The 23784-nt window shown below is 43.5% G+C and overlaps 1 protein-coding gene and 1 pseudogene across 1 annotated transcript in view; one reads left to right on the plus strand and one right to left on the minus strand.

The window, feature by feature from the left end:
- Nucleotides 1-670: 670 nt before the first annotated feature.
- Nucleotides 671-23784, plus strand: part of LOC147028488 (uncharacterized) — a 247556-nt gene continuing 224442 nt past the window's right edge. The window contains exon 1 of the mRNA XM_085878916.1: nt 671-755. The gene's annotated coding sequence lies outside the window, so the exon portion shown is untranslated. The remainder of the gene's footprint in view (nt 756-23784) is intronic.
- On the minus strand, nt 14477-14622 carry LOC147028489 (signal recognition particle RNA; annotated as a pseudogene).

Genomic DNA, 23784 nt, shown 5'->3' on the forward strand with positions numbered 1-23784 from the left:
GACACATATTCTCTATGTAAATGTGTATCGTGTAGCGCCACCTCCAGGTGGGGAAGAGGAGGGAGGACGGAGGAGGGACACAAATTCTCTATGTAAATGTGTATCGTGTAGCGCCACCTCCAGGTGGGGAAGAGGAGGGAGGACGGAGGAGGGGACACAAATTCTCTATGTAAATGTGTATCGTGTAGCACCACCTCCAGGTGGGGAAGAGGAGGGAGGACGGAGGAGGGAGGATGGAGGAGGGGACACAAATTCTCTATGTAAATGTGTACCGTGTAGCACCACCTCCAGGTGGGGAAGAGGAGGGAGGACGGAGGAGGGGACACATATTCTCTATGTAAATGTGTATCGTGTAGCACCACCTCCAGGTGGGGAAGAGGAGGGAGGACGGAGGAGGGGACACAAATTCTCTATGTAAATGTGTATCGTGTAGCACCACCTCCAGGTGGGGAAGAGGAGGGAGGACGGAGGAGGGGACACAAATTCTCTATGTAAATGTGTACCGTGTAGCGCCACCTCCAGGTGGGGGAGGATACTACAAGTCTCCACCATTTACAGTTCAGTCTTCCTGTCCCCATGTTTTCCTGTACAGTGAGGTGTTTTGAATTATAAGCAGTGAGTATGTTTTTGCTTCAAAGCCGTAACCCGGGTATTTTATTTTTGCCTCCACAGAGCTGTGAGTTGCTTATACACCGCCCAAATAAAGGTATTCATCAGAAGGACGTGTTGCATGCTTGGAACAAGATCGCCTTCGGGTGGGTACTCTGCTAGTCCTTACTATTATTTCACGGACGGTGTTTGTTTACTCCTCACACTGTCACACTACTCCTCCTGCAGTTCTCGTAGTCGGGTCAATTTATGACAAACAACCACCAAACCCACAACAAATTGCAACAAAAGGTTTTTCAGTGGTTTTCATTCCTACTGGATAAACTGATCAATAGAAAAAAAAGTCTACCAAAATCTGACATCTGGAAATGGGCTAAAACAGTCATTTTCAAGATGGCTGCCACTGGGCTTTGAAATAACTAAAACAGCTATAACTTCTTCAATAATTGTGATAAAAACATACTTGTTGGTTCTGGTCCATGGTTTTAATGGATCATCTACTGGTGTCAATAAAATTTAGGTCTGATCAGTATTTAACCTGAAATCCAAGATGGCGGCAAAAAATGAAGGGCGTAAAATCAATAAATTGTCTCTATAATCAAACCTCTGTTAGGCAATCACCCAACATTTATCAAATTCTAACAAAAGCGTTTTCAGTCTTCTCTTACCAGTAATTATATGTGATGTATTACATGTCAGCCCCCATAACATCTGAGGTCAACGTCGCCATGCAGGACTTCAATGATCTCACGTACGCAACAAGCGAACAGCATAAAGAAGCAACCGGTGTCAGAATTGAAAGACAGGCATTCGACCTCTCAAAGATAAGCACAAAGCTGAATGCATTTTCACCTTTCTCCTCTGGTCCTACATTGAGAAATATCATAAATGGTATTGTGGCAAGCAAAGACATCAACGTGCATGAATATGAAGCTGTTGGGAACAAAATCATCGAGAGAATGATCGGACAACCTGTGTTTTCCTTCTCCATCAAGAGGACAGAGAAAGCAAAGACCCTGGGAAATTCTAATGCTCTCCAGGTTGCTCCACACAGAACCAACTCCAGTGTGCTATTCCAGTGATTCCTGGTGGTATCCCAGATAGGTGATTTGTCACTTGAGGACGTGATGAGTTTTGAGCTCAGTCCATACCCTCCATCCCTCTTTGAGGACAACAAGATCTTGAGGAAGGCGACAAACCTCAACTCGCTCAAGCCGCCAATGACCACTGTACCAAGCACTGGCATGTGAAGGAGTACCTGACACCACACCTTCAGCACACCTTAAGACTGAAAGGTATGTTCTTGATGGTGGATCCTTGCTGCACAAGCTCAAGCTCAAGTGGAAGAAGGGAGATGCATATGGCAAAATAGCCAGAGCATATGCGGACTTCACAACAAAACACTATGGGACAGCTACTGTTGTCTTTGATGGCTATGGTGCAGGCCCTTCGATAAAGGATAACACTCAGCAGAGACGAGGACAAGCCAACAGATATCCGACTGTGAACTTCACCGGAGAAACTGAATTTGACGGAAAGAGAGATGAATTCCTATGTGTCGGCAGTAACAAGCAACAGCTAATCACCTTAATAGGTGATCAGCTGAAGAAAGTGGGCTGCACAGTTATTCAGGCAGAAGGGGACGCTGATGTGGACATTGCCAAGAGAGCCGTAAACAGCACAATTCTGCATTCCACCACACTAATCGGAGAGGACACAGATTTGTTGATGCTTTTGCTCCATTACTGTATACCAGATGGAAAACCACTATATTTCAGATCAGACAACCAGTCAAGAAGCAATCTGAAAGTATATGACATCAATCGGATGAAGCATCTTCTTGGGAATAAGTTGTGCACTCAACTATTATTCCTGCACGCCTTCACAGGATGTGATTCAACATCTCGTGTGTATGGCATTGGGAAAAAATCTGTCTTTCAGAAGCTCGTGGAAGATGATCAAGGCTTCCAGTTGTGTGCAGATACATTCACTTCGAGAGGGGTCAGCCACGCTGAAATAAAGAAACTTGGCAGCCAAGCGATGGCCGTTATATTTGGTGGGGAGAGCGCAAGTTCGCTGGCAGCCATGCGTTACAAGATATTCACAAAGAAGGTCGCTGCTGCGAAGTCTTTCGTTACACCTGAACGTCTTTCCCCAACGGAATCTGCCACCAAGTTTCATTGTCTCCGAGTGTACTACCAGGTCATGGTTTGGATGGGGATGGATGGTGACCTCGATCCTCTGGACTGGGGCTGGGGACTTGAAGACAATCGATTTGTACCTATTATGACTGCCGTGAATGCTGCACCAGACACTCTTCTGAAGATGATACACTGCAACTGCACCACAGCTCGTGACACACCCCGTTGCAGCTGCAGAAAGAATGGGCTTCCGTGTACGTTTGCATGTGGATCATGCCAAGTGACGTTTTGTGACAATCCACTAAATCAAGCCTCTGAGGAACCAGAGGACAGTGATGAGGACTGAAATTGTAACCTAAACTGCCATTATGTAATGTTCACAAATAAATGTTTCAGTGGCACCAGGTGTTCAGTGATTTTGGTTCAGATGGAATATTTATTGAATTTTGCCACCATCTTGGATGTCATGTTAAATACTGATCAGATCTAAATGTTATTGACACCAGAGGATTGCTGATCCATTAAAACCATGGACCAGAACCAACAATTATGTTTTTATCACAATTATTGAAGAAGTAAAAGCTGTTTTAGTTATTTCAAAGCCCGGTGGTGGCCATCTTGAAAATGACTGTTTTAGCCCATTTCCAGATGTCAGATTTTGGTAGACTTTTTTTTTCTATTGATCAGTATATCCAGTAGGAATGAAAACCACTGAAAAACCTTTTGTTGCAATTTGTTGTGGGTCAGGTGGTATTTTGACTCGACTATTGGCCGATTACATCCAGACTTGCTACATTATAGGATCAGGATGGTCCCAATTAATGTATGGGGGTGTTTTATCTTTTTTAGTGGAATTTGGGGGGGGGGTCACAAATGTAAATGTGTATCATGTAGTGACCCTCCAGGTGGGGAGGGTATTACAAATATCCACCATTGACAGTGGAGTATTCCTGTTCCCACGTTTTACAATGCAGTGAGGTGTTTCAAATTATAAGCAGGAGTTATATTTACGTTTTTGCTTCATCTATCTATAATTCCAGCTGTGTGTGTGTGTGTGTGTGTGTGTGTGTGTGTGTGTGTGTGTGTGTGTGTGTGTGTGTGTGTGTGTGTGTGTGTGTGTGTGTGTGTGTGTGTGTGTGTGTGTGTGTGTGTGTGTGTGTGTCTGCTGTTTCTCGACAACCACTGTTCCGATCTAATTGAAACTTGCCAGATATATTGCTGGGGACCTGAGGATGTGCCTTTTCAAGGTTTGATATTAATCGGACAAGCGCTTCCCAAGTTATGGCCATTTATTTACCAAACCAATGACGAGACACGTTGTTGCGTGGTCGTGGCCGATGGGGAAGGGAAGCTCAGCCACGTTCCCCATTACGGGTTACCATGTACGGGCTTCCGGAAAATGATGACTTCGTGTATTCTAATAATTTCTCGATTTCTTATGCGCATTTATAGATAAACACAATGCCCCAAGTTATGATCATTTTCATATTAGACGGTGCATACATTTCGGGAACATCAGAGTGCTGGTATGCTCCGAACCAGGTAGTAAATTTTTTTCTCTCTCTTCTCTTCTGTTTTTGTTTTTCCTTGCCACGAAATTGCGAAAAGGTAAAATATGTTGGCGCTAATTGAATAATTGGGTGTTAAAACTAAATTGCGAATAATCGTAACTGCGAATAATATGCGAACTTCCATGCCACGCACGTACGGGCACGCGAGAGCGAAGAAACGGCCTGTGTGGTTGTTGTTTGTTGCTCGCGGTTTGAATATATATATATATATATATATATATATATATATATATATATATATATATATATATATATTTTTTTTTTTTTTTTTTTATTTTTACGGGAACGTACTAGTTTATGTAACCAGGGGTTTTGGGGTTTTTTTTGCTTGTGCATAGATGTCGGTTAGTTGTCCCACCTAAATAAAGGTATACATCAGAATCCATCCATCAACTGGGACCATACTCTGTGCAGAGCATTGGTGCAGCCTTCGCAGTCTCCTGGACTATTGGGTACAATCCTGGACAGGTCGCCACTCCGACACAGGATACCACCAAGCTCGTTCTTATTTTTGCTGATCTCAGAAGGATGACAGGCTGAGTCAACCCCACCTGGTATTAATTCAACGGACAAGCAGGATTTGAACTCAGGACCCTAGGATCCCAAGCCCACCACTCAAGCCATTAAAGCCAACACCAGGAATATGCATCAGAAGAACGTGCTGCATATTTGGAACAAGATCACCCGTCGGGCGGGTGCACTGCTGGTTCATCTAAATTTGACATTATTGGTTGGGGTTGAATACTGTTATGTTTGTGGGGGTAGATGGAAGAATCTAATAGGGAATATTGCATTGTGTACAGTTGCTTGGTCCGTGGACGTGTAGGAGGCATCTCGATGTGAGTAAGTTGCAAACCTGTGAGCTTAAGTGTTACATGTCACCACATGAGGGGTTTTGCGGCGTTAATTAGCCGATGGAGTAAGAATAAGTTCCCCAGTATGTGATTCCCCTCTGTGATTTTTTTCCCTTTGTTTTTATATTTCAAGATCGGCAATAAAGGTGGGAAACACGTCCCTGGAAATAAGCAAACGTGCCAGCGGGCAGAAATCCCCGCCTTCAAAGGTTGACAACAAAAACGAAGTCACGCCCCCGAGGCACGATTGATGGGCACGATGTCAGAAGCTAGCCAAGCAGGAGAAGCCCCACCTTCCCGGGTTTGGTGTGAGCAGGCCACGCCCCGGAGGCGGAGGAGATATATCGGCGTGATCAAAGTCATAGGATGGCAGGTGCACATTTTAAGAGGAAGAGTGAGTTGGCTTGCACATTTTGGGAGAGCCGTGATCAGTGTGCTGGAAATTTTGAAAGGCATCGGACTCAGTAGACTTGGGCATTTTGTGGAGAGCCATGATCAGAGTGGAGGCATGAGTGGCATTGTTTGGAGAGACGAGAGTGGAGAGTGAGTGCACGCCGAGGAGGACGACACGTCCATTGAATTTTTTTTGAGGCGATTTTGCTCAGGTGAAGTAAGACGCTGGCCTTTTGCTCTTGGTCTGGTCAGTGAGGACGATCGGAGCAGACGAAGCCGTTCAACTGGGGCTTTGAGCCTTGATGTGGAGTGCCGCTCGTGGATTGTCTGGCATGCATTTGCCCCACTACGAGAGAAGCGCCATTTGCGCGCGTCTGCACGTGCGGATAGAAGCGCAGTGATTCCAATTCCACAAGGATCAGTTCTGGGCCAAGCTAAGTGCAGGAATAGTCAAAAGGGAAGGTTTTTCTTTTCATTATCTTGCCAAAACGAAGTTTTTGCAAGATATGTTAGTCAGCTTGTATGTTTTTTTTTGTTTGTTTGTTTGTCTGTAATCACGTATAAAAAATTCTGCAGAGCACAGTTATCATTGGAAATTTTTGTAACTTCTCATATCAGAGGCCTATAGAGGTCCCTTTCAGTGCACAAAATTTTGAAGGTCAAAGGTCAAGGTCACTTTGTCGCAAATCAGGGGAGTCGACGAAACCCTTATTTTTTGAGTAATTTTGATCGGATCGTCTTCAAATTTCATGGGAATATAGTTCATGGTCTGGCGCTCAGCTGATTAATTTTTGGTGGTGATTGGCCTTGACTTTCATGGTTAGCGCCGAAGGTCAAACATATTTGACCCCAAGGTCAAATTTTCAAGTTTTAGGAACCATATCGTGTAGTACCTCAAATTGAACACCTCGATGAGTGCTTTCTAGATATGTCAAGCTTGAGACATTATGACGTCATTTGGTGACGTTATGAGGCAAAAGCATATTTTTCATGGTTACTCGAGAACGATTCTCATCGGAATCTCTCGTAGGCAGATATTCCTCAAGGAGTCGCTCCTGGTGGATAGCAGCTCTGTTCACCTCAGTGTGACCTTAAAGAAGTCACACGTGGTCACCTTTTGGCAAGATACGGGTCACCCTGCGGGTGACATTGGTTTATTTTGTGTTCCCTTTGTCTGGATTTGAGTCTGTGTGAAAGGCACCTCGACTGTAGGATTTATTCACTGTATTATTTTTATCATTCCCTTTTGAATTATTGTCTGTTGTAAATATTCATTTATTTCAGTAAATGTATTTCTTTTAAGAAACGGTAGCCGTGTGCTGTCCTGGTGCAGCGCCCCGGTGCTGTGCTCCTGGGTGGATCGTCTCTCCGCCATTGCGCCCCGTTAATGCACGTGCATTAATCTCCGAGTCTTGGTTATAACCTTCAAGGGAGAAGCTTTGCCATCCGTCTAGGTTGGGTTAAAACCCCACTGGACACGACAATACGTTTGCAGACATATAATAGAGCAGGAGTGTCTGTCTGTCCGTCCATCCGTCAACAATTTTTATTTTTCTATCTCCTCCTAGACGTCTCGGCCGATTGAGTTCTAACTTGACACGATGATAATACTAGTTGCTCTCTATAGATCGTGTGACCCCTTTTTCGCATTTTCACCTCGGGGTCAAGGTTGCAGGGTCATCAAGTGCAAAATGACCAATTAGTCGAATGGCCTATAAGGAAGCATCGGACGGATATAATGCATAATGGGTTTCATCGGGATTATTAAGAAGATTTAATTTGACCAACTAGTTTCTCGTTACCTCTGTTGTCTGGCCCTGTTTATTGGGCAACACGAGGTCCGCTTACTTCAACACGGCTTTGTGCGGTTATTTTAATGTCAATTTAAATTCTGTTTTCACTTTTCATCATCGCTAAGGTTGATTAACACTCGGTTACATCAAGTTTTGTGAAAATTGAATGTTTATATCCTCGGTCTGTGTGGAATGTATTGCAGCGAGGGGCAGCTTCAATGGCCTTGCATCCGTTTCCATGCCATATAAGGAGGCTGTCTTAAGTTCTCGTTGATTTCTTTTTTCACTTTTGGGACCTCCTGGTGTAGCTACATGTTTAATGAAGATTTCGTGCAAATCCGATCAGAAACACACTTTTCATGAGTAAAATATATTCAATTCAAATAACCTTGAGACTCTGGAAGGGACACCACATGCTTCCCGTTCACTGCTTCACCTCGTAACCTGTCTTCCTGAGGGACTGCTTATTCGTAGCATCTGTGAGATTAATGTTTATTACCTTCGCAAACTTTGTTGCGAAAGTTATGTTTTGATCGCTGTGTATTTATTTATTTATTTGTGAATATGTGTGTTTGTTTGTTATTCGCATAACTCCAAAAGTATTGATCTGAATCGCAGCAAATTTTGTGGGATGATTGGTTATTATCCGAGTACCATTTGATTAGATTTTGGGAGCGATCGGGTCAAAGGTCAAGGTCATGAAAAGGTCAAAATCGTCTTTTTACCATAGCGCGGTCAATTTGTATCCAATTTGCATGCAACTAATGCCAAAATGTTCAGAATTCAATGCCCCATCTTGTGATATGTGACATGACACAATGACGTAATAACCCTTATTAGCGGTTGGGAGTCAAAGGTCAGGGGGGGGTCGCGACATTGCAAAATGTGCGGTTTTAGTCATAACGTGGTCAATTCTTATCCGATTTGCATGAAACCAACACCAAAATGTTGACTGTTCTGTTCCCCACACTCTAATAACAATTACAAAATTAAGAGTACAAAGGTTAAGGTCGAGGTCATGAAAAGGTCAAAATTGTCATTTTGCCATCGTGCGGTCAATTTTTATCCAATTTGCATGCAACCAATGCCAAAATGTTGTGAATTCAATGCCCAATCTTGTGATATACGATATGACACAGGAAATTTAATGTTCTTAAGCCATCATAACACATATGAGATGGCAGATGTGGTATGGGATCAAATACCCTCACAATCAACGGTTTCTGGGGGGGGGGGGGCAAAATGTAGCGTTGGCGAAGGTATGCGCTCTACTGAGTGCCCGTTCTAGTATTTTAGATGTGGGGATGTGCTCTACAAGTATCTGAAAGAATTCTGGTGAAAAACGGACGTTTTAAGATTTTGTTGGGGCATTTCATCCGACGGCGAGCTGGCTGGTCACGTGACGCCGCACAGACGTGCAGGCCGCGAGTGATTGAGCTTCTCAGTGGCCCGAGGGTCCTTTTTAGTTGGGGTCCAGCCCTGTCCTGGATACAGCCATTAAATGCACACACTTAGAGTATTTATTTCATGGCCATAAACGCGGGTTTGAAAATTAAATTGTATAATGATGTTGGGAATGATTCCTAGAATATGGAGATTTTTGCTTCGAGCGGCCTCACGCGTTTATTTTAAATTCAATTTGAATTCTGTTTTCACTTTCTATAGTCGCTAAGGTTGATTAACACTCAGTTGCATCAAGTTTTGTATCCGAGATGACCGTCAAACCCGCTCGGGTGTATTATATATTTTGCAAAAGCAAAAACAAACATCAAATCACATCATTGAAGAGGTGCTCTGTTCTTTCTTTGTTTTTACTTACATGTGATCTGGTTTTGTATGTGTGTGGATGAACACGTGTGTGCCTCCCCTCACACTTCCTCCACCCCTCCCCCCTCCTTCATTCTGCCTTCCCTTCCACCACCACTCCCCTTCTTCCTCAGTCCCCCCACCCCTTCTCCCATTAAAAACCGTACTCTGCCTGCCCTCCTTATTTCCCCTCCCCCCCTTAAAATTCTCATCAGCGAAGCGGCTGTTTGTATTTCCTGGGAGTGTGTGTGTGTGTGTGTGTGTGTGTGTGTGTGTGGGTGTGTGTGTGTGTGTGTGTGTGTGTGTGTGTGTGTGTGTGTGTGTGTGTGTGTGTGTGTGTGTGAGCGCGCGTGCGCGCTTCTGTATGTATATGTATGTGTATATGTCTATATTGTTGAGGATTCAGCGATGGCGGGATTCGCACCCGACTCTTGATAGCCAAATGTTACAGATTCGGCGCCATCCTCACCACCGCCGTCTCCGGGGTTATAACGCCGGCTGGCTCAGCACAGGCCTCGGATCACGCGTCTTCAATCGCGATACCAATGTACCCCTGGACCTTACCAGTTGGAAAAATAGACCCCGGTTACAGAACTGGTTTTGTCAGATGCCGAGCGTTTTCTGCCAGTCTGTAACCATTTTGGTTTTATATACCAATCGAACGGATCGTTCCTCGACGCGACACAAATTAATCCATAGCGGCAACTTCATACGAATCAGCCAGATTTATTGGGGAACATTGGGGAACACAAAACAAGCAAAATATTCACGACAATGCTTTAATTAATCTATAACCTGTTGTTAACTAGGGAGATACGGGTTTCGACGGGGTCCCTACCGAGATAAGCCTTAAACGACATGCACACAAGACATAGACAGCATGCAGACAAGACAGAGTACTTGGTGATGTTTCATGGACGAGAGGAAAATGTCAAAAGTATGAATGTCGCTCGTAACAAGCCGATGTCCACAGATTCGCGCCCCAAGCTCGAGCACGCCGCGTAGCAAAATGGCGCTCGTCTTCCTTTGTCGCACCGCACGCGGCCTCCGCGCGCTCTGACCCCGCGTAAGGTCGACGGCACAAGACCGTCAGATCGATGATGGGTTTCAGCTGGTTTCTTACAAGGTCCAGCATACAAGTCCAGGCCTGGCCTGTTCACCAGACAAGGCCAAATTGAGGTGCCGGGCTCCGGCAGGCTGGGTCCATGGGATTCCAAGACGTTGTCGAGCCGTGAGGTGAGTAGGGACAGTCAGAGGCTCCGTCGTTAGACGCAGGTTGAACCTGTCGATCACCTCCTCTCGAAGCCGACTCCAGACTCAGACAGCAGCCAGGTCCTCTCGAAGCAGATTGCCGCCTAAACCTCAGGTTCAGTTTTCTCCCCCGGCAGAATCACCACTCTCTTTCCTTTTCTTCTCGCCTCCAAAAACCGACTGCTCATCCAGCAGATCGCGCCTCGACACCCGTCATTTCTCTCTTGCCTTCCTGGCGCACGCTCGCCTCGAAGCCTGACTGCTCAACCAGCAGATCGCGCCTCGACACCCGTCATTTCTCTCTTGCCTTCCCGGCGCACGCTCGCCTCGAAGCCTGACTGCTCAACCAGCAGATCGCGCCTCGACACCCGTTGTTTCTCTCTTGCCTTCCCGGCGCATGCTCGCCTCGAAGCCTGACTGCTCAACTCCGTCCTCTCAATTCTTTTCACCTTGTCTTTTCGGGGCGCGCCCTTTTACGAAGCTGACAAACTCCTCCCCTTAGTTTCACTTCCTCTTTTTGGCCACTCCCCCTCAGCCGACTGGGCTGGGCCTATCGTCCGGAGAGGGGAACGAAGAATTGGAAGCTCTCGGTACACCACCACTGCACAAACAAATAACAGCCTGTGACTGTAATAACAAACACACAAACAAATAACAGCCAATAATTTTGTCTGTTTGTTTGGATGTTTGTTCGTTTGTCATCAGCATAATTGGTAGTAAACATGGGCCGATTTTGACCAAACTCGGGTGGTAGGTACATCTTATGACCGAGTGCTTTGGGAATTGTGATGGTTGCTCGGGACGCTTTGGTTCCCCAGCAACGACCGAAAAACCTTCAAAATCGGTACCGTTCACGCGAAATCAATTCCGAAAGCCATTATCCCACGTCGGGTTATGAAATTTGCCACGAATGATCTACAGGTGATGCTCTATCAAATATATTCCGGTTTTTGTGATATATGGAATACTTTACCCGCAGCGCCCCCTACAATTAGGGTATGCACGGAAATTGGTGAAAATTGAAAGCCCCCTCGCGACCAGGTGAGTGCATCGATACGAATGAAACTTTGCAGGTTGATGGTACTCAATGAGTACTACAACTTTGCCTCAGGACATATTGACAGATTTCGCTTCGGTCACGGGTCAAAGGTCAATTAGTGCAAAAATCGATAATATGCGAGAGCTGGAGGTGCCTTCACGCCAAATGCTACTCCTCCTCGGGTTATGGTCGGATGGTCATGAAAATTCACACTAATTGTCTGGAATACATTGTGCACAAACGATCGAGCCGGATTTTCGATTTAGATCTTTGTTCACGCACAGCACCCCCTCGAACTTTGTGGATTTCCAATTTCAAACCGCATTTTCGGTACTTTCCATTCAAATGGATACCGAGTAGTTATCAGTAGATGGAACTGGATGAGATTTGATATGCATAATCTTAAGGTGATTCCCTATCTGCTATATGACATCCATTTTGCTCTATATCTTATCGTTTCTATGCTCGGCGACTCATCGCCGCCTACCGGCTTGTGTGTATAGATGTATATGTATATGTATATGTATATATGTATCTATATGTACTCTTGTGATATGTGACATGACATATGAGATGAGAGCGAGAGAAGAACCATTGAAATGAGAGCGAGAGAAGAACCTTCAGAGTTTAGGCTTTATTCCATTTGATTGGAGCCGCTTCTGTGGGCACACCGGGGAATACAGGTTCAGCGAGGAGTACATAAGCAGTAATGTATACATGTGCGATTAATCATTGCAGACTAAATCCGCGTAAGCACGGAGTTCGATATAATCTCCATTCTCACCAGTCAATGAGCACCTTCAGTCAACGAGCATCAAGTGAACAGCCGATGTAAATGGCAATGCCCCGGGGACAATCACTCCGCACCGCGGAGACCTCCCCTTATACGCGAGACGCACAACATGTGATCCCGCGTCATGTCCCTCAATTCACCTCAATTCACCACATATATATATATATATATATATATATATATATATATATATATATATATATATATATATATATATATATATATATATATATATATATATATATATATATATATATATATATATATATATTGTTGTGGATTCTCACCACTCCGGCATGCGGACGACCGCTTTTAGCTAATTTGCGGCCGCACGCACCCACCGACCGGGGAAATCCTCGTCGCAGCTTTCGGATCAATGCCAAAATCCAGCTACGGGTGTGTTTTTCACCACACAGTAAATCAGCCAACTCTTCTGTCCATGCGCAACAGGGTTGATCGCCGAATTGTCGATTTACCTAAGTATTCGTGCAGACAGAAATGCCTGGGATTTACACCTCGACGGGACCCGTACGGACACGAGCCGCTTTAAGCAGCTCGCGCCGTTTGCGATTGCCGAGCGGTTTATTATCGCCAAGCCCCGTTGGACTCGATTATCTTATCGGCTATTAAAAAGCCCGCTATTATTCTGAACGCAATTACGGCAGGGTCGCAATGGAGGAAGGGACGCAACGAGCAGGTGTATATTCAAGCAATGACATTTATTCACACGTATGCAGTCAATGAAGCAATGGGGGTAAGGGACAAGACACGAGCAAGAAAAACCTACAGCCGTTGTCTATTTATTATGTACACTTATAACAATTCTACTAAGAGACAAGGCGCCACAGACTTCCATGCAAAAACCCAGAAAGAAAAGAACAGGGAGAACAGGGCCTGTAGGCCTTTAATGTTCCGCGGAGCTGTGGAGACCGAAGGAGCTCCGCGAGACCGTGCAGGTTACCTGCCACCCTCGTGGTGACTCGCTGGGCGACCCTCGATGTCTCGTCGTCAACACGGCAGCTGGCGTGGCGGCTCGGTTAGTCCAGGCCTAGCCGTGCAGCCTGGTCGATCGGGCCAAGCTGACGACGCCTCAGAGGAGCGAACGGGCCTTGCTCTTTTGGAGTTGATGCTCTCTTAAGAGCCCGCCCACTCCTCAGCGTCGTTCGGACCGTTATGCCACTGGCTGGTGACTTCTCTCCAGCTGCCTCCACTGACCCACACTTCTGCACGGCAATGCAGGCTTGGCTGGACTTCAGGCTCCACTCCGACCTCAACCCCGACTTCCACTCCGAGCTCCACTCCGAACCCAGACTGGACCACGAACTCAGACTCCAGGCGAACTGAACTGCCAGGGCCTCAGCCCCGCCTTTTATTGGGTTGGGGGTGGGGGGGGTGTTTGGTCTTTCACCTCTGACCCTTCACCCCCTGCTGGCTCCGCCCCTTTTGTCATTTTGATCCGATCTCGCCGTCCTGACGCGGACAAAGCGGACGTGGTAGAGATCACCGGCCCTCGCCCCGACGAGGGAGTCCCCGCGTCTGTCGGCGGAGATGCCGGTCGTCCGTGGAATGCCGTTGCTGGCGAAAAGATGGCGGCGTCTGTGGAGATAAAGGTGAGGAGACGTTTGTTTGTTGATGTTGTAAGGGGATGTTGGCGGTTGTCGCAAAGGTGGTGAGGAGATGTTGGTGGTTGTTGGTTAAGGTGGTGAGGAGATGTTGGCGGTTGTTGGTTAAGGTGGTGAGGAGATGTTTAAAATAACGATAGAAAAGAATAATACTACCTCAAAGATGCACAGCCCGGCTTACAAATAAATCCCGCTTGACATCGGTGGGGAAATCTATCTGGACACACACTTATCGACATAACTGATCTTCGGGGAACCTGAATGGTGGTCTCTGAATTTCCACAACCGTAACTATATATATATATATATATATATATATATATATATATATATATATATATATATATATATATATATATATATATATATATATATATATATATATATATATATATATATATATATATATATATATATATAGTGTATTTTTGTGTATATGTGTGTGTGTGTATGTATATATGTATGTTGTTGTTCGTCTTTCGGCTGCTCCCGTTAGGGGTCACCACAGCGGATCATCCGTTATGATCCGCATACTGATTTGGCACAGGTTTTACGCCGGATGCCCTTCCTGACGCAACCCTGGTCGCCTCTTACAACACAGGGATAAGGATTGGGTTTCGCCATGATTCCGGGCTGCCATACACCCTCCCATAGCGCGGCCCAGCGCAAAGCAGAGCTCCCGTCCTCAAGCGATCCTCCAACCCAAGCCTCCGAGTAGCCGGATTACAGGCGCACGCCACTACGCCCGGTTGTATGTATATATGTATATTCATGTATATTATATATTTTTATATATATATATATATATATGTGTATTTTTTTGTGTATATATGTGTGTGTGTATGTATATATGTATATTCATGTATATTATATATTTATATATATATATATATATATATGTATGTATATTTTATACATATGTATATGTATGTTTATTTTATATATATCTACATATATTTATAAAATGTGTGTGTGTTTCTTGGTCTATTTGTGACTATCTCGTTTGGGAACTTTTTGAACACTCCTCATGTACTGTTTCCACTCAAATTCCAAGTCAGCATCTTGAGATTCCCAATAAGACATTTCCTTTGCTCTGAACATAAATAACATATGGGAATGCGTCAGTTGTTATTTCTAGTTTCAATATACTGCTGTGTATTATTTGCACAATCTGCTGGCCTCACAATCACGACTCCAGTGTTGGGGTGGTTTTTAATGGGGACTGGCATTTGGGACTCTCATATATCATGGGTCCTGAAATTTCTTCCTGGTTGCTCCCACAGCATTCTGCTCAAACCCTTCCTTCCCAAAACGCCGGTTAGGCTCCAGCTATGGATGCTTTCATCCTTCCAAGCAATACGCATTTTCAGTCATCATTCATGTCAGACCTGCAGCTCATTTTGGGGTCTATCTCTGAAAATCGTTCGGTTCTGAAGCATGTTCAAAGTGGTCCGTCTCGACATGACTTCACAGTGTAAATGTTGCATCAAATTATCATTGCTCAAAATCGTTCTCAAGACTCGGGTTTAGGTTCCATAAGTCTCTGGTCCTTGTAACGAGTTTATCAGTGGGCCCCATGTGCTGCTCTGATCTCTTTTTCTCCATGAAGTCTGTACAATGTCCAGGATGGGACATCCCTCTGGCAGGTTCAAAAGGTCACTGAGTTTGCGGCTGCAAGAAGCCCCATCATCCAGTAATGTTGTGCGGATACGTGCAGGGCGTGAGGCTGATGGCTTATGGCAGGTCAAAGCTCCTGCTAACGGGAAACAGGCAACGGGAATGAATGCAAGTGTGGGCCATTACATTAGATAAAGGCCACTGTGAGCCTGGAAAGTTTCCATGGTCTGAAACTAGGTTGTGAGCTCAAAAAGGTTCCTCCATTACACCTAATAGTCTTCTATCTTATACAAAGGAGTTTGTTAAACACATTCTTAGCCACCTTTTATGTGTACTTTTATTATATAAGGAAGGTACTTACTAATGTGTCGCATTGGACCGGGAAGTCCATGGCTCTGTTTATCCACAGTATTTGCCGATGATCTCATTATCACGTAAACCTCAAACAACCAGTCTTCTTGTGAGAGTTTACTGTAAGCTGATGAATTATTGTATCGTGAAGATGTTTAAAACGAGTGGCTAAAAATGTTGGTTGGAATTTTGAGGCATTGAGTGTGTAGTTTGATTCTTTAATCAGAACATATTCATTAGTCAGTGAAAGCAGTGAGTTCTCAGGGTGACCTGTTTGTTGCATCACAATGCCCATTTTATACTCATTATAGGGGCTACCGAGAATGTTTTTGGAGGAGGACTGAATTGAGGAAGTTTGAACTGAGTAAAAGAAGGGGGGGGGGGATAGGACAGAGGCAGGGGGGGGGGACTAAGTTGGTTTCGGTAAAATAGGAATAAAAACGGAGAGGAAGGGGTTGGGGGGATAGGGGGAGGAGGAAAAGTGCATCAAAAGTTAGCAAAGCCAACATCTTGACAGTATTTTGTTGAAATAGTTGAATGAAAGTTCATTTTGATGTTGAGCTTTTAGCTTGGATAGAGTAGGGTGACGTCTTACCAATTGGCACTTATCACATAATCACGTTTAAAACGATATAACAAGAAAGCAATAGGAAAAATGAAGAAGACCAACAAAATGAAATACAATATTGTAATGAAATGCTGCAAAATGAAGAACTTTAAATATAATTTACAATATTTTGAGGAATATTGTTCATTTAATTCGTACATGTTTGCAGTCTTCTAGAGCGTTCTGGTGGAGCTTGTACATAAATTCTAATACACGCAGGACAAGGGAATTAGGAAACATCAGGTCATATTTACAGGAATTACAAGGATATTCGGAGACGAGCACAAGCTTGGACTGTAGAAGGCAAGCACGTACCTCAATGAAGGACATTAGTGAGTAAGCTGGGCTTTTCACCAAGAATCCCTCACTAATCTATTGGGTTCATGAGCTTCTGAAGCTTGGTTCTCAAGCTTAGGTTCTAAAGGTAGGTGGGCAGATTATCTTCTTGATAAAGGAAATTAGTGAGCCAGCTGGGTTTTTTTAATTTAATTTTTATTTTTTTAAACTGAGAATCCCTTGGTAATGCCTTTGGTTGTAGAAGCTTGGAATCCAGTTACTGAATATTACTGCCTTCAGCAGGGTTTGTGGTCACAACCTTTGGGATGCCACTCCGTGTTGTCTCCATCACCTTCACTAAAATGCAGACTCTGTTAGTTCAGCAGAGATATTGAACGTCACAAAAGTTACAGTTTTCCTGCCGGGTGGAATTTTCCCATGTTTGTATTGAAAGATAAAGTGGCTTGCAAAATTATTCACCCCTTCCAACAATGCCACATTTGGATGAAATACGAATTATGTAGAAACAATTTTTCCAAATGAACTTTTTTATTCATAACTGAAGGGATCAAACGAAACATTGTTATAGTTAAAGGAGGAAACATGTCAGGAATACCTTCAAAAATCATGTACAAATCAAAATTCATTGGGTGCAAATATATTCAGCCCCTGAGTTCAGTACTAGGTGGAAGCACCTTTGACAGCAATGACTACTATGGGTCTTTTTGGGTAGATCTGTACCAGCCTTGCACAGTGAGATGGTGAAATCTTTGCCCATTCTTCACGTGAAAATTGCTCTCATTCTGTCAAGTTTGATGGGGATCGGCGATGGACGACACTCTTCAAGTCTCGCAATAAATGTTCATTTGAGTTCAAGTTAGGACTTTGACTGAGCCACTCAATAACGTTTATTACTTGCAAAATCGAAGATTTTTCAAGTATATTGGTTAGTCGATTTTGTTTTTCTGTCTGTCTGTCTGTCAATCGCCAAAAGGTCACAATTTTAAACTGATCTTCACGAAAACCGATCCACATGGTGTAGTTTGTCATGAGGAAGAAGCTTATTGTTTTTGAGGTTAAAAGGTCAACATAGGCCCAAGGTCAACAACTAAGGTAGTATTTCTAAAATCCTCAATTTTCATCCAATTGACTTGTAATTTGAATAAGAGTTGCATATTTAGTCATTCAATTCAACACATAATTTTAAATGTCAAATTTGTTTTATGGATTTTGCAAGTATCGTGCTCGACACGACGTCGGCTTCTTCTTGTTCTGTCTGTGTGTCTGTCTCAATTGCCTGCAGATCACAATTCTAAACCAATCGTCATGAAACTTTACTAAGTTGTAGAGGTCGTCTCAACTGAGAAGCCCATTGATTTTGATGTCAAAGGTCATCTTGAGGTCAAATTCCCAAAATCGTAATTTTTCATCTGATTCACTTGAAATTTGAACAAGATTTGCATATTGCATCACTGAATTGGGAATGCAAATATTTTTGAGGTCAAAAGGTCAAATCAAGGTCAAACTTCTAAAGTCATCAATTTCAATCTGAAAAAAATTAATTTTCTTCCGATTGACCTGAGCTTTGATCAAGATTGTCAATTCTAATCTTCATGAAATGGACAATTTGATGTACCCATGGCAACCTTTGGAGAGCGGGTGGACTTTGCAAGTATCGTGCTCTGCACGACGTCGTCGTCTTGTTTTTTTTCGTATTCAGCCACACCAGTGTGGCTTCAACTGTGTGCTTTGGATCATTGTCCTGCTGAAATGTGAATCTCCTACCCAGTTTCAGATGCATAACGCTTTGAATTTAGACCAAAAAGTTCAATTTTTGGTTCGTATGACCACAAAACTCTTCTCCACATGCCTGCAATATCATTAAGATGCTTTTTCACAAACTCCATATGAGCTTTTACATGTATCGTTTTTCAGTAATGGCTTCTTTCTTGCCACCTGTCCATAGAGGCCAGTTTTGTTAAGGGAAGGGGATATTGTCGATTGAACACTGACCCTCATCTGGGACATAGAGCTTTGCAGATCTTTTAAAGTCAGTGTTGGATTTTCAGTGACATCCTGAACCAGTTTCCTGCTTGCTCGGTTGCTGAGTTTGGATGGGCGACCTGATCTGGGTTGAGTCTGGGTGGTAATGATGCATCTTCCACTTCTTAATGATGGATTTCACCGTACTCAAAGAGATATAAATGAGTGACTTTGAAATCTTCTTATAACCCTCTCCTGAATGGTGCTTCTCCACCACTTCATATCTCACGTCTTTGGAAAGCTCTTTGGTCTTCATGTTTGTTTTGTTGGTTGACCAAGTGAGTTGCATCTTAAAACTCCTGAGATAAGTGGGGGAAATTAATTTTTAAAGTGTTTAACCACTGATTACATACAGGTGAAACCTATTACACTTATTTTGTAACTTTTCAAACAAATAATTTACTCCTGAAGTGATTTATGGTTAATTATGCAAAGGGTTTGAATACCTGAGAATATTGCCAAAGTTATTGTTATTGCCAAAGTAACTGAGAATCATCAGTTTCTCTGTTAATTTAACGTATTCACATTTTATTTGCATATTTTTTTTAGCTTTATCACTTTGTAGTAGTTTGTGAAGACTCTATTTATTAAGTTTAATTTGAAAGCTTCATGAATTAAGCTCAGGTGGCATCAAAATGTGAAAACTTTGGAGGGGGATGAATAATTTTGCAGGCCACCGTAATTACAAGAGAATGCACAGAGGATGGAATGAATGTTAAAATTGTAGAGTAGAAAAGTGCAAGTATAGATGTGGAATAAATGTTAAAATTACCCAAACACATACACCAACTGACTGTGCAGCACAATTGTTCACAGGAGTTGTCAAAATTTTTAATTTTAAAAAGTTTTTAGAGTTCCGTTATCTTTTCTTTCTTTTAACCTTCCTAATAACTCGTGATGGTTTGCCGCATTTTCTGGCAAAAGCCACGGACTTCTTTTGAAGTTTATTCCGCATTTAAACATAAACATGTCGGACCTCCTTTGAACGTTGACATTGTGCCCATGAAGCCAAAGGGGAATGTTCTTGCGGGAAGTCATTATGTTCGCTTTGTGGTTGCTTTGAAAAGTCAGAAAAAGTCCCAGAATCAGAGTTTTCTATGACGTAGTACATGAGTAATACTTTTTTTTATCAAATAGTTTCCACTTTGTTGGCATGTTCCTATACATTGGACAAGCCATTAAGCTCATTTAACGGGATCAATATGTGGAGACAAGCAAGAGCGTCCACATGTGCTCAGTTTGTAGATAAAGCTAACTCTTTGCCTGGAAGTTTTACAGGTTTTATCTCTTTTTAATGCTTATGGCTCATGGACGACTTTGTACTTATCTTGCATGAAAGACAAGTATATTAGGAGATGGGAACGAATGACCACCACAGTATATGGGATTCAAACCTATGGCCGCAGAATATTGATGCAAGTGATGAGACAGAAACACCCAACAGATCAAAGGTCAGGGTGTATATACAACTACTGCGATAACTGCGAATGGAGCTGTGCTTTGATGAAAGAGGCCACATATATATTATGTATGAAAAAATGATGAGAATGTTCACCACTCGACCAATTTTTCCTCTTTCATATTCTTTCTCTTCCTTTCTGGCCTCTTGATCTCTTTTCCTCATTTTCCTTTGTCCTTCCTTTTCTCAGTTATTTTTTTTTCTCAACCTACCTCAACCTACCACCATGCTGCTTTTGCTTACGTAATATGTACATTGTACATGCTGAAGGTATCACGAAGCTGAAACAGTTAAACGCCATATATTTATTACATAGGCAAATATGGCAGAAATGCTGACCCCCCCCCTGCCAAGTGCCTTACCTGATAAATGCCTTTCCCTCCCTTGGCCTAACTTTTATCCCCTCAAACTCCCCTCCCCCCTCCCTCCACCCCTCTCCCTTTCTTTAATCATCACATACTCCCCAACTATCTCTCCGATCACAATTCCTTATTTGTTTTTTGTTTTCTTTCAATTTAGCGAATCACCTCCACCCCCAGGTAACAACTTTAAAGAAAGCAAACCATTTTGGTTCTCAGTCTTCCTCATGGAAGCAAAACCTGTTTGTGATCATTTGTTTCCATGGAAACCTTTCCAGTATGCCACGTGGTGCAAGCTGTATGCTTTCACCGCCAACATGACCCCGACCCTCGACAGGCAATTAAAAACAATCAAATACTGTGTTAAACAAATACAGTGTTTCCTCCAGAAGTGTTTAATAATTTAAGCTGTGCGAAGTGACAAATTTGGAATTTTTAGTAACATGAACACCAATTTGGTCCAAAAGGCCTCAATGTTGCTTGACATATTAATTTACCACGATTGTAAAATTCAACTTTAGCAATTATTATGAATCAATTACTTGACCAGTTCAATTGCTAATGGATCAAACGTTAGTAAACTGTAGTTTATTGTTATACCGGCACCATGAGTGTGTAAAATGGATTTAAGGAAAGGGACACATTGATGAGGACGGACGGATGGACGGAACGGGCTCTCAAACTGCTGCCGTCAGACAAGCCTACTTTGCACTGATCACCTGCTGCCCTTGCTGTCTGCCCAGCTCTGTTATTATGTCGCAAATGCCTTTTACGAGACGCCACCGAGGCAGTAAATTATTGAGGCCGGCCAGCTCAAATGAAACGTTTGGGCCATCGAGGAGCGGCTGTTTGGCATTTTAGGAATGAATGCTGGAGTCGAGTCAGGTATAATAATTACACCAACTACACGAAGAGAAACTTAAGTGTGCTCATTATGTATCGCTTTGGTCTTGTCTCGTGTGGTCACATCGAGGATACTTCCAAGAGAACTTCAAACAAGCTGAACCTATCGCGTTTTTGCTTTATCCAAGTTTACCTTTCTTTACCCAAACACAGGTGAGCATTCTACACATTATGATTATATGCAATGATTTGATGATGTATTTTAATAATAATTATTATAATAATTATATTTGCACAAACACAGAAACAGGAATCTCCCCGTCACCACCCAGCTTTCAGATTGTCAGCATCCTTGGTGAAATCTGCATCCTCAATGGTAGAGTCTACAGCCTCCTCGGTAGAATCTGCACCCTCATTGGTAGTCCACAGCCTCCTCGGTAGAATCTGCACCCTCCTTGGTCGATTCAGCAGCCTCCACAGTAGAATCTGCACTCTCCTTGGTAGCACCACAGCCTCCTTGGTAGAATCAGCAGCATCCTCAGTCGATGCTTCCATAGCATCCCATCATGCCTACACAACATCAACAACACATTTCAATCCGTGGAGGAGACCAGTGGTGCAGGATATGGGGACATCACTAGAGTGTGTTTTTTTGGGACGGGTGGGTGAGCGGGGAAGAAGGTGGCTGTCGGGTGAGGAATGAACAAACATTAATGGATCATTCACCTGTTTTCGGGACCCTCACACGTATCGCAGTCACGACGCATGCACATAATCACCCATCCAAAACTCAAGCTACTGACTCGTCTTGCCAATGTCCATGTACCCCTTTATACCCAAACATCATTTGGGAGGAGGAGGCTGCAAATGACCGCAGGTACCTACAGTGCCTACAGAAAGTATAATCCCCCTTTCAAAATTTTCACCTTTTTTGCCTTATTGCCTGGAATGAAATTGCATTAAATCAGACTTTTTCCACCTTCATTTACACATTGTAACCCACAACTTCCAAGTGAAAAACTAATTCTCCAAATTTCAAAAAATTAATTTAAAAATACAAAAACCCCCCTTATAATAGCAATTGTAAATTAGCTTAGGTATAATAAATCACCTCCAAAATCACACACCAAGTTAATTGTCCTCCACTTGTGTTAAATTGTAATGATTCTGATTATTTCAGAATAAAATCAGCTGTTCCTATCGGTTTCCTCTGCTGGGGATTGCATTTCACAGCAAAGCCTCAACCATGAGCACCAAGGAGCTTTCAAAAGTTCCCCGGGATAAAGTTGTAGAAAGGCACCGATCAGGGGATGGGTATAAAAATATTTCAGAGACCTTGAATATCCCTTGTAGCACAGTCATGACAATCATTAAGAAGTGGAAGGTGTATGGTACCACCAAGAACCTGCCGAGATCAGGCCGTCCCTCCAAACTGGATGACCCAGCAAGGAGGAGACTGATCCGAGAGGCCACCAAAAGGCCAATGGCAACTTTGAAAGAGCTACAGACCTTTATGGCAAAGACTGGTCACTATGTGCATGCGACAATATCGCAAGCACTCCACAATTCTGGCCTGTGCAGTTAGGTGGCAAGAAGGAAGCCATTACCGTATCAGTCTTGAGTCAGTCTTAAAAACAATCAATGCTGAATTTCAATTATATTCCAAATGAACACTTTTTTAATCAGTCAGAACTGCTGTTAAGCTCAATTCAACCATTTAAATTTTGAAAATCGGTTCAGGTTAAGTGTTTGTAAAGCGTTTAATTGACTGGGCAGAAATTAAATAAAGCCATGCTCGGAAATGTCTGTAGACACCCGGAGTTTGGGTGTGTGGCGTATTTAGAGGCTCGCGGCTCTGAAAACGCCTTTTAAACACAAAAGAAGAAAAAGAACACCTGGTCTTGCATTAAAAGAAGAACTATTCACAATAGTTAAAGTCCAATAACGGAGCACCCACCTCAAATAAGCTTGCACGCAATGTGACGATCAACACGACTGGTCACGAGAAGGACTGATTCACCGTCCTGCTCACCTGCACCGCAGATGGCAAGCTTCCCACGTATGTCGTGTTGAAGAGGAAGACAATTCCCAAAGACAAGTTTCCAGCCGGTGTCATTGTTTGTGCGCAGCAGAAGGGGTGGACAGACGAGTGACTGGTCCAGGACTGGGTGCGCACGGTCTGGAGTAGTAAGCCGGATGGCGGTCTCTCCAGACAATGGAGCATGCTAGTCTTAGATGTGTTCAGTTGTCACAAGATCGACGACACCAAAGCGCTGTTCCGTTGGACCAACACCGACCTCGTCATCATCCCAGGCGGGATGACATGGCTCCTGCAGCTCCTCGGTGTGTCCATCAAC

Source organism: Eptatretus burgeri, chromosome 4, assembly GCF_056783735.1.
Source record: "Eptatretus burgeri isolate ZD-2024b chromosome 4, Ebu_testis_v1, whole genome shotgun sequence".
In the NCBI taxonomy this organism is placed as follows: domain Eukaryota; kingdom Metazoa; phylum Chordata; class Myxini; order Myxiniformes; family Myxinidae; genus Eptatretus; species Eptatretus burgeri.